Genomic DNA, 12,232 nt, shown 5'->3' with positions numbered 1-12,232 from the left:
TTGGTACAGTGGTCCTTAATAGCCATCATAATGCAATGAGTGTTCCTGAGAAATCTAGCAGGAAACATTCTCAACTATCACATATAGTAATTGAATTAACAATTTAAAATCCCAATTAGTGGAACCCAATGAGTAATCAGGTATTTAAATGAATGCTGCTCTGTTTCTACCCAGTATTATTATAAGCTCTGTAAAATATGGCTACAATCTTTTTCTGTTTTTCAGACCACATGGAAATAAAATTAAAAAAATTCTGTTAGCCTCTCATGGAACTAAATGGCAAAAAAAATGTATTTAGAAAAGATGACACAGCAGTCTAGAGGTTAAAATGAATTAGGATGGGGTCTTATGGATCTGAAGCCAAGCTGCCCATACTTGTTGAAAGATTCCCATTAAAGAGAATGGAAATTCCAAATGTCATTTATTTGGAAATTACTGGGAATATACAAAATTGATGTAATTCAGTATGGGGAATTATGAAACTTAGGTAATATCATTCACATTAATACTTTTTTAAATTTTATTTTATTTTATATCTTTAATATTAGTTACAGTTTATTAACTTTGTATTCCAGCTCTATTCCTCTCCCTCATTCCCTCCAAATCCCACGCTCCCTCCCTCATTTTCTCCCTACCCCTTTCCAAGTCCATTCATAGGGGAGGACCTCCTCACCTTTCATCTGACCCTAGCTTATCAGGTATCTTCAGACCTGGCTGCAAAGTCCTCCTCTGTGGCATAGCTGAGCTGCTCCTCACTTGGGGGGGGGGGTGTCAAAGAGCCAGCCATTGAGTTCATGTCAGACATAGTCCCTGTTCCCCTTTCTAGGGAACCCACTTGGATACTGAGCTACCATGGGCTACATCTGAGCAGGGGTTCTAGGTTATATCCATACATGGTCCTTGGTTGGAGATACAATTTCACAAAAGACTTCCTGTTCCCAGATATATTTGGTCCTTGTGGAGTTCCTGTCTTCTCCAGCTCATACTAACTCCCCCTTCTTTCATATGATTACCTGCACTCTGCCGAAGGTTTCGTTATGAGTCTCAGTATCTGCTTTGATACACTGCTAGGTAGAGTCTTTCAGGGGCCCTCTGTGGTAAGCTCCTGTTCTGTTACTTGTTTTCTCCTACATCCAATGTCCATCCCATTTGTCTTTCTAAGAGAGGGTTGATCATCTACCCAGGATCCTCTTTCTTATTTATCTTCTTTAGGTGTACAGATTTTTGTATGTTCATCCTATCTTATAGTTCTAGCACCCACTTCTGAGTGAGTTTATACCCCGTGTGTCTTTCTCCTTCTGTGATACCTCACTCAGAATGATATTTTTTAGATTCTACCATTTGCCTGCAAATTTCATGATTTCCTTGTTTTTAATTGCTGAGTAGTATTTCATTGTATCCATTACTTCATTGATGGACATTTGTGTTGTTTTCAGGTTCTGGCTATTACGAATAAAGCTGCTATTAACATGGTTGAGCAAATGTCCTTGTTGTGTACTTGAGCATCTTTTGGATATATACCTAGGAGTGATATAGCTGGATCTTGAGGAAGTACTATTCTTAATTGTCTGAGAAAGTGCCAGATTGATTTCCAAAGTGGTTGATTTCCAAAGTGGTTGTACAAGTTCACATTCCCATCAGCAATGAAGGAGGGTTGCCTTTCTCCACAAACTCTCCAGCATATGCTGTCACTTGAGTTTTTGATCTTAGCCATTCTGATGGGTATAAGGTGAAATCTCAGGGTTGTTTTGATTTGCATCTCTCTGATGGCTAAGGGCATTGAGCATCTCTTTAAGTGTTTCTCTGCCATTCTATATTCCTCTACAGAGAATTCTCTGTTTAGCTCCATACCCCATTTTTTAAATTGGATTGCTTGATTTTTTGCTTTTTCACTTCTTGAGTTCTTTATATATACTGGATATCAGCCCTCTGTCAGATATAGGTTTGGTGAAAAAAACTTCAAGTCTCTAAATAAATTGAAGTAGATATCAGAAGACGGAAAGATCTCCCATGCTCATGGATTGGTAGGACTAACAGTGAAATGGCCATCCTGCCAAAAGCAGTCTACAGATTCAATGCAATTCCCATCAAAATATCAATGCAATTCTTTACTGACCTTGAAAGAAAAATTCTCAACTTCATATGGAATAATAAGAAAGCCAGAATCGCTAAAACAACCCTATACAATACGAGATCTTCTGGAGGTATCTCTATCCCTGATCTCAAGCTGTACTATAGAGCAACAACAATAAAAACTCCATGGTACTGGCATATAAACAGAATGGTGGATAAATGGAATCAAACAGAAGACCCTGAAATAAATCCACACACTTTTGGACACCTGATTTTTGACAAAGATGCCAAAACCATACAATGGAAAAAAGATAGCATCTTCAACAAACGGTGCTGGTCTAACTGGATATCTACACGTAGAAAAATGCAAGAAAAATGATAAATCCATATTTATGATCCTGCACAAAACTAAAATACAAGTGTATCAAAGACCTCAATATAAAAACAGACATACTAAACCGCTTAGAAGAAAAAGTGGGGAAGAGCCTTGAACTCATTGGCCCAGGAGACAACTTCCTGAATAGAACACCAACAGCATAGGCTGTAAGATCAATAATCAAATAATGGGACCTCATGGAACTAAAAAGCTTCTGTAAAGCAAAGGACACTCTTGTCAAAACAAAATGACAACCTACAGACTGGGAAAGGACCTTCAACATATTAATTCTTTAGCAAGATGATAATTAAAAGAAATAAAACAAACAATTGAAAAACTCAGAGAACAAAAGATCAACTAGCCCTTAAGAAGGAGCTCTAAGTCATAAGACTTACATAAAATGTGAGGCAATATTAAACGTAAATTATTGAAATGTGCTATTATGTTACTCTGCAGAAAAAAAAAATTACTTTAGCTTACAATTCCAGGGCACAGTACCTCATATCAGAGAAACCAATGCAGGAGCTACTTATCGAAGAGACAGGAAAACACCAATGTTCCAGTCTGCTTGTTTTCAACAAGCTTTTTCTAGTCTCACATAGTTTAGGAACCACTGCCTAGGGAATAGTGTCACCCATAATGGGCTAAGTCTTTTCACATCAAATAACAATCAAGACAATACTCTCACATATGTGTCCACAGACCAACCTGATTTAGATCACTCCCCTTTAAGAATTTCCCCCTATGTGATTATAAATTTAGTAAAGTTAGCAGTTTTTAATCACTATAAGTACTGGAGAAATGATCAGCGGGTAAGAGTGCAAAGTGTTTTGAAGAGGGGTTGTTATCCATATCAGGTGGCTCACAATTGCCTGTAACTTCAGCTCCACGGGATGAAACACCTTCTATTAGTCTCTGCTGGAGCTTGCACTGATGTGCATATGTATCCATAAAAAGAAAATCATACACATATGTAGTGAGAATTTTAGAATTTTGGTTTCTTTAAAAAATCAGAAATATTATAATAATATGTTTTTGTTTCAATTCCATGTATGAGAGCACAAGGGTGCCTCTCAGCAGATGACCATGATTTGCCTCCTGCTTTGGCAGGGGCATGGTTTTAGCAGGTACCTGCAGATAGTTTCTGTGACTCTGTGACATTTAGAATTCTGGGGACTTTTCAGAGGGTATATAAATGTTAGGACCATGAGAGGCAGGGTTGGATTGTTGGTTGTAGTTTTGTTTTTTTTTTAAGCAGTTTTTCACACAGAAGAAACAACAAGAAGAAAATCGAAATCATGACAGCAGAAATCAAACTTGCCCCTAATCAGCAGGAAGTCTTCTAAAGTCACCCCCATTCCAATACCGGACTTTACTCAGGGATCTCTTTCCTTTCCTCTTTGTCCTTTTTTCTACCATATCTAGTGCTAAGGGATTGAAAGAGAAGAAGAAAGGGAGAAGAGAAGGGTGGAAGAAAGAGGAACCCACAAAGATGCAAAAGACTTGTTACACACATTTTAAAATAAGATAAATCTTTAAAAAACTAATCATACCAACTATTTGGGGGAAATATCTATGTCTTTTAATGTAAGCAAAAAGATCGAGACTTCTCTATCAGAACTGCCTCAGTTATATCACAAAGATTGGTAAGGTATTTTCATTTGGCTTTAGGTATTTAAAATTTTTTGTTCCTGATTTCTTCAGTGACCCACTGGTCAAAAGCGTATTATTTTGTTTTCATGTCCTAGGTAGCTTCCAGAGTTTGACTAACTATTGGTTTTTAACTATATTTAGTATGATTCTCTAACATAAAATAATTTCAATTGTATTGTTTGCTAAGATTTATTTTAACTCTGAATTTGGTCTAATTTTGGAGAAAGTTCCATGGTTTGCTGAGAAGAATGTATATCCCATTTTTGTTGGATAGAATCTGTAGATATCTATTAGTTAGAGTTAATTAATGATGTATTTTAAATCTGAAGTTTCTTGGTTGAGGTTCAATTTAGATGACTTATCTAAAGGCAAGTTTTGGGTAGTAAAGACATCAACTATTGTTGTATCAGAATCTATGATAACTTTTAAAAAATTTAGTTTTTTAATATTAGTTACAGTTTGTTAACTTTGTACCTCTTCTGTATCCCACTCCCTCTTTCCTTCCCATTCCCACCCTCCCACCCTCATCTCCTTCCTGCCCCTTTCCAAGTCCACTGATAAGGGAGAACCTCCTCTCCTTACATCTGATACTAGTTTATCAGGTGTCTTCAGGACTGGCTGCAAAGTCCTCCTCTGTAGCCTAGCAAGGGTGTTTCTCCCTGGGGGGGGGGGTCAAAGAGCCCACCATCAAGTTCATGTCATAAACAGCCCCTGTTCCCCTTATTAGGGTACCCACTTGGATACTGAGCTGCCAAGGGCTACATCTGAGTAGGGGCTCTAGGTTGCATCCATACATGGTACTTGTTTGGAGAAACAGTCTCATGAAAGACCCCTGTGCCCAGATATATTTGGTCCTTGTGGAACTACTGTCCTCTCCAGGTTGTATTAACTCCCTCCCCACCTTAACTCTCAATATATGAATACAGAATGGCAGAGAAACACCTAAAGAAATGATCAATGTCCTTAACCATCAGAGAGATTCGAATCAAAACAACCCTGAGATTTCACCTGACACCCACCAGAATGGCTAAGATCAAAAACTCAAGTGACAACACATGCTGGAGAGGTTGTGGAGAAAGGAGAACCCTCCTCCATTGCTGGTGGGAATGTAAACTTGTACAACCACTTTGGAAATCAATCTGGCGCTTTCTCAGACAATTATGAATAGTGCTTCCTCAAGATCCAGCTATACCACTCCTAGGCATATATCCAAAAGAGGCTCAAGTACACAAAAAGGACATTTGCTCAACCATGTTTGTAGCAGCTTTATTCATAATATCCAGAACCTGGAAACAACCCAGATGTCCCTCAGTTGAGGAATGGATACAGAAATTGTGGTACTTTTACACAATAGAATACTACTCAGCAATTAAAAACAAGGAAATCATGAAATTTGCAGGCAAATAGTGGGACCTAGAAGCGATCATCCTGAGTGAGGTATCCCAAAAGCAGAAAGACACACATGGTATATACTCACTTATATAGTCCTATAAGATAGGATAAATATACTGAAATCTATCCACCTAAAGAAGATAAACAAGAAAGAGGACCCAGGATAAGATGATCAATCATCACTTAGAAAGACAAATGGGATGGACATTGGATGTAGGCGCAAACAAGTAAGAGGACAGGAGCCTACCACAGAGGGCCTCTGAAAGACTCTACCTAGCAGTGTATCAAAGCAGATATTAAGACTCATAACCAAACCTCCGGCAGAATGCAGGGAACTATGATAAGTTTTTTTTTCTTCAGCTTACTTTTTTTTATTAATTACACTTTATTCATTTTGTATCCCCCCATAAGTCCCTCCCTCCTCCCCTCCCGATCCCACCCTCCCTCCCCTTTCTGCGTGCATGCTACTCCCCAAGTCCACTGATAGGGGAGGTTCTCCTCTTCTTTCTGATCTTAGTCTATCAGTTCTCATCAAAAGTGGCTGCATTGTCCTCTACTGTGATAACTTTTATGCCTATCTGTATTTTATGAAATTGGGAATCCCAACATTAATTGTTCTCTTTATTATATATAGTGATAATCTTTACCTCTTCTGGCTAGTTTTGTTTTGACATCTACTTTATCAAATATCAGAGAACTGTACCATATTGTTTTCAGCTTTTGTTTGAATGATAGACTGGGTTCCAGCCTTGACTGAGTATGTGGTGTCTACCAGAGAGTTGTCTTTCTTGGAGCCAAGATGTGGTTGTAGCTAGTTCTGTGAGCTTTTGTTTTTCTTAGTTAGGTTTTGCTTTGTTAGTTTTGTTTTCTGTCTTTTGGTTTGCTTTGTTTTGGGGTGGGAATCAGATTCAAAACTTTAAGCGAATTCAGCCATTGGTACTGAACCAGCTCTAGGATTGGATTGTGCTGGTTAGCTTAGGTGGACATGATGGATTCTGTCCTCACTGTCTTTGTTCATCTATTTCTGTTATGAAATTTTTCCCCTGTTGTTAATATTGAGACTTTCTTCATCATCTGCATACAGTATTCCTTTACATATGTTCTGCAGTGCTGGGTTGGTTGTTATGATCTGCTATAGTTTGTGTTTATTTTGAAATGGCTTTTATTTATTTAGGATTTTTAAAGAGAATTTTGTTGGTTATAGTTGGTTGGGAGTTACTATTTTCACTGCTTGAAACATATCATTTTGTGTTTTTTTTGGCTTCTATACTCACTGATGAGAGCTCTAATATTATCATTATGTGTTTAACATTTTTTTCTTAGAGCTTTTGATATTGTTTCTTTGCTTTTTTTAAAAAATATTTTGACTATAATACATCACAGAGAAGTTCTTCCATGGTTGTATTTGTGTGGGGTTCTAAATCCCTATTGCATTTGGATGTCTATTTTTTTATATGTAGGAAATTTTCTGATGTAATTTTATCAAATAGATTCTCTATGTCTTTCATTTTCTTCTTTCTTTTGAATTCTCAAGTTTAGTCTTTTGATCTCAGGGTTCTAAGATGCTGGAGTCCTGCTTACAGTATCTCTTAATGTTTCTAAGTATAAAATGTTGTAAACCTTGTATTTGATCCCACATATTCTGTTTTCTGATTGTTTGAGCCTTTGAAACTTCATTGATCATTTCTACTAATAATGTTTTCCATCACCCATTTTACCCATTTCACATATCTTTGATTTCTGCAGTTGAAGAGTCACATTGCCTTGCCTTTTCATATTTCTTATATTTTTGTGATGCAATTTTCCCATCTGTTGGTTTGTATAACTCTTCCAGCGTTATTGGGGATATTCTAGGAGAGTTGCCTCATAACAAGGGTTCAATGCTCAACTCCACTCAATGCTTTGGAAACTTTTATGGAAACAGTATTAAAATGTGCAAGACATAGAACTATACTTAAAATCATTTAAAGCTCACTAATTTATCACCACTGCTCATTAACCAGAGAATGTGAAAATTAACACAAAATGTTCTCTGAAATTAAAGATGTTTAGAATGTGGGAATTGTAACTTAATGAGATAAATGAAGAACAGGAATGCAAGAAATAAAAAAGAGAAACAATAAAACCAAACAATAAAAAAGAAAAATAGTATAAAATGATATGCAGGAAAGAAAAAATAGTTATAGATTAGGAAAAGAAAAATAGTTCCTAATATTGGGAAGTTCCATGAAAACTTATATAATTATAAAAAGGAGATGAAAATAAACCTATGACTATTTTTAAGCAACAGCAGTAATAAAAATCATTAATACTATAATAAAGAGAGAAAAGCGGGGGAACCACACGAAGGTAAAAGAAATATTGAATAAAAAAAGATTAAAAGGAAAAACTATTGTTCAATAATAAGAAAAGTACAGAAATTTCATGTAAGGAACTGTATTGAGCTTGGCTTCTTTTCTATGTGAATTATCTGTCTTGCAATTTTCCTTCCAATTTGTGGGTCCTATAACTGCCTTCATTAGTTTTTGATATTCTTCTTGAAATCCCTTTGGAATAAAGTCTGTTCTCTTTTGATTTTTCTCCTTTACTAAGTTACACATAGGCAGCTCCTAGTTCACCATCTTATCCAGAAATCATACCTTGTTCCCTTTTTCAAGTCACATTTTGTTTAGCTTTCTAAAAGAATGTGTAATACTTATTATGTTTAACTTTTATTTAATTCTTCTTGTTCTACTAGATGGAATGTAAACACTTTGAAAGTTAGAATGTCATAATTTTCAACTAATATTTCTCAATATTATAGAATTGTGCTTGACATATAATGTGTACCTCAGGATTATTTGTGAAACAACTTAATGAAAATATTATTTCCACTGTTGTCGCTTCCTGACACAAAGTAGTTACTGAATATCTAAACAATAGAGCCAGAAAATATTAATGGGTTTGACAAGCAAAGTTGTACATGTTGAGGGGAAATTTTAGCACAGTCTTTACTATGGACACAAGCCCCCAAAAGCAAGTCAAACATTATTCAAAGGGTGACTAATTATTTCCAGTCACTGGCACTTGTAGTTCATTCCTCAGCTGTGAAATAAGTCATTATAAATTTTGTATCTCTCTTTCTCACACTAGAAGCTAAAAATCATACTTAAACAAAATTGTGTTTCAAATACAATTTCTGGACGATACTTTCTAATGTAGCTGTACTTGTCTTAATGTTAAAAGAAGGGAACAGAATCTAGTTTTTTTTTTTCTATCAGTAATTCCAAACAGTCATTCAAATCCATGTTTTCAGAAGATGTTAACTAATGAAACAGAGTATGTAAATACTGACCATGACCATAAAAATATTAATCTTCTCTTTAAAAGCTTTTGTTTTTAAATGGTGAATTAACATGTAAATTGCATTATGCATATCAGTGAGCTAGAATTAAGTTAGAATTAAATACTTTAAAATATTTGAAAATATAAGATCTTACATTTAATGTGAAAATTTTACTTTTGGCTGAAGTGAATTTTTAAACAGTCTTGGTATTCTGACCTTTTCCAAAACAAATGAATCATGGGCAATCTGAATGAACAGATGACTTTTTTCCAGAAATATATCAAACTGTAGCCATTTTTCCACCAGTACCTTGTGGCAAGAAGGGGTATTGACAAAAATAATGACAGCTACTTTAACTTAGTGATTTTGCCACAATATTCATCTTTCTGTACTGAATAGCATTTTATTTTCAGTTGGGCCAAGAGACAGTCTGGCTAATTAGCTTTGGAGCCATGAAGTTGGATCAGCTTGTGTCATTTGCAATAAGACTTGCACCTTCAGGAATATTTATATAGATGAGTTCTTATGAGTGACTAGGGCCCAGGGCTTAACTTGTATTGTTTCTAGCCCACCCTGTTCTGGTCCCCTGCCCTAATTTTACTATATCTTTGAAAAGCCTACAGATTTTCCTTTGATCATGCCACATGTAAATTTTAATGATGAAGCTATTTTTTAATGCTGCCTTTCTCCAGAAGCAATGCTACTTAATAAAAACGTTGTTCAGCTATTTCCTGTGAATTCAAATATTCTCTCTTAGAGGAAAAAGGAGGGTTCATAAGTGTGGAGGTTTTTAATGAGAATGCTCCCTATAGGATAATATGTTTGAATTATTGGTCCACAGTTGGTAGAACTGTTTGGTTGTGGCCTTGTTGGATGTGGTATACCATTTCAAAGGCCCACAACATTCCCAGTTCTCTCTCTCTCTCTCTCTCTCTTTCTTTCTCTCTCTCTCTGTCTCTCTCTCTTTGCCTCTAACATGTAGATAAGACATAAGCTGTCAGTTACTTCCCTAGTTCTATGCCTGTCTGCCTGCTGCCATGCTTCCTACCATGACGATTATGGACTCACCTAAAAACTGTAAGCAAACTGGCTACTTAAACATTTTCTTTTATAAATTTTCTTGGTCATGCTGTCTTTTCACATCAATATAAAAATAATGAAGATGATAAGACTTGAGAAGCTAAGAAGAATAACACACAAAGCTGAGAAAGTTGAAAAGGTCACAGGGCCCCTTCCTCGAGTTATGTAAGCAGTAATAATTGCTGGGAAGAGGAGAATTTTCATCAGCTTAGTTGCATGGAAATTGTAGTGGAGTTCCAGGGATGCAGTCTTTGTGAGTTCTTAAGCCTGCTGTGCCGGGCTCTTCAATGAGGCTGCAGCCTTTGGGCCACCCATGCTCTTGTAAGTAACCCCTCACTTAATGGTTCTGTAAATAACTCAATACATATGTTAACTGAATGTCCACATCCCAAGGAAAAATGTCACTACAGCCACGTCTGTTTTCCTTTTGAAACAAAAACTTGTAACACAAAAAACATGAATCATTATCAACATTTTTCAAAGGACTACAACATTCTGTAACTTTTAGCAGAATAATAAATGAAAAGTTATGATGACAGTAAAATAAAAAATTCCACTGTATAATAGATATTATATATAATTTGACATTGATAATTTGATAATGACATTGACTTTGATAAATTGTATTAGATGTCTTAATTGACCTGTCTAGTGTCCTTCTCTACTTCTGATACTGTCATTATTATCTTTATCATCATCATCCTCTCCAGTTTTGTTAGGTTGTTTTACATAAAAGCTAGTTAAACTTATCATTAACTTCTCCAGAAGACCATGTAAGGCAGACTAGAAAACTGCAAAGGCATAGCAAACTCATCCTTTTCCTTTACACACCCAAGTCGGTTCATTCAGTGAACTGTGAGGAAGCTGGAGCACAGCAAGTGTTGAGGGTGATAAAGTATATGTTTTAATAACTGCAAAGTCAAATGATGATATTTCTAAAGAGAGAGAATTTAAATGTAGTAAAAGCATGTTCAAAGAAAGACTGTGACACACTGAATATTCCGAAACTAAAAAGGGACTGACTTTGGGGCAATATTTCTTGTCCTAATAAAGACAGTGACTTACAAAATTATTTTTTAAGAGAGTCCTAATTTTTTTTAAAGGTAGATATAACTTGAAACTTCTCTTTACGACTGTCTTTAAAACAATCCAATGCAATTTAATAACTTATCCTTTAGTTTATACACTTTAAAACACACTGAGCATGATTATTGTCTACCCAATCATAATTCACTGTTTTGTTTTGATATTTTTATTTGTTCTCTAAAAATGTCATATATGTATGAAAAGTATTTTGATTACATTAATCCCTACTTCTCTCTTCCAGTCCCTCCTCGGCTCCCATCATAACATCTTCCATGAACACCCCATTTATTTATTTATTTACCTATTTATTTATTTGTTTGTTTGTTTGTTTGTTTATTTATCTATTTATTATTTATTTATTTCTTCATCTATTTATTTATTTAATCATCTATTTATTTACTTATCTATCTATCTATCTATTTATTTATTTTTCATAGCCCATCAAATCCAATTAGTGCTGAACATACATGGACTGTTTTGCTATCCACTGAAGCACTGTTAACCTAGAAGTGGCCACACCTCCATAGAAAATTATTCCCTCTCCCCCAGTATCTATCTTTTGCCAATTTCCTTAGCTCATGAGCCTTTCCATGATCCATGCTGGAAGTCTGACTGGCTTGAAATTTCACAGGTCTTGTGTATATAACCAAGCCACTCTAAGTTCATGACACAACAGCCACATCACGCTAGAAGGCAGCATTTCCCAGCATTCCACCCCATCTCCTCAGTTTTTTTCTTTTCTTTCCTCTATTTACTTTACATCTTGATCACATCCCCCTTCCTCTTCTTCTCCTGGTTCTAGGTTCCATCCTTCCTTCTTTTCCCATATCCCCCCTCCCCTACTCCTCAGATAAACAGAGCACCAACAACCCACACCAGCACATCAAGTCTCATCAGGAGTGCATCTTCTTCCCTTCTGGTCTGGCAAGGCATCACTGCCAAAGAAAGCACCAACAATATCCATGTCAGGGACAGCCCCCCTCCCCTTTTCAGGGGACCCTCATGAAGACCAAGCTTCTCGTTAGCTACATAGGTTTTGGCGTATAGATCGAATCCATGAAAGACACTTGGTTGGTGCATCAGTCAGCATAAAACCCTCTCCTCCCAGGTTAGTTGGCTCTGTTGGTCTTCTTGTGGAACTCCTGTTCCCTCCAGGTCTTTCTATCCTTCCCCCCACTCTCCCACAAGATTTCCTGTTCTCCACCTGATGCTTGGTTGTGGGTCTCTGTATCTGTTTCCACTGCTGG

Source organism: Psammomys obesus, unplaced genomic scaffold, assembly GCF_907164565.1.
Source record: "Psammomys obesus unplaced genomic scaffold, mPsaObe1.curated_primary_1811, whole genome shotgun sequence".
Classification (NCBI taxonomy): Eukaryota; Metazoa; Chordata; class Mammalia; order Rodentia; family Muridae; genus Psammomys; species Psammomys obesus.
Note: the sequence above shows the minus strand (reverse complement) of the source record.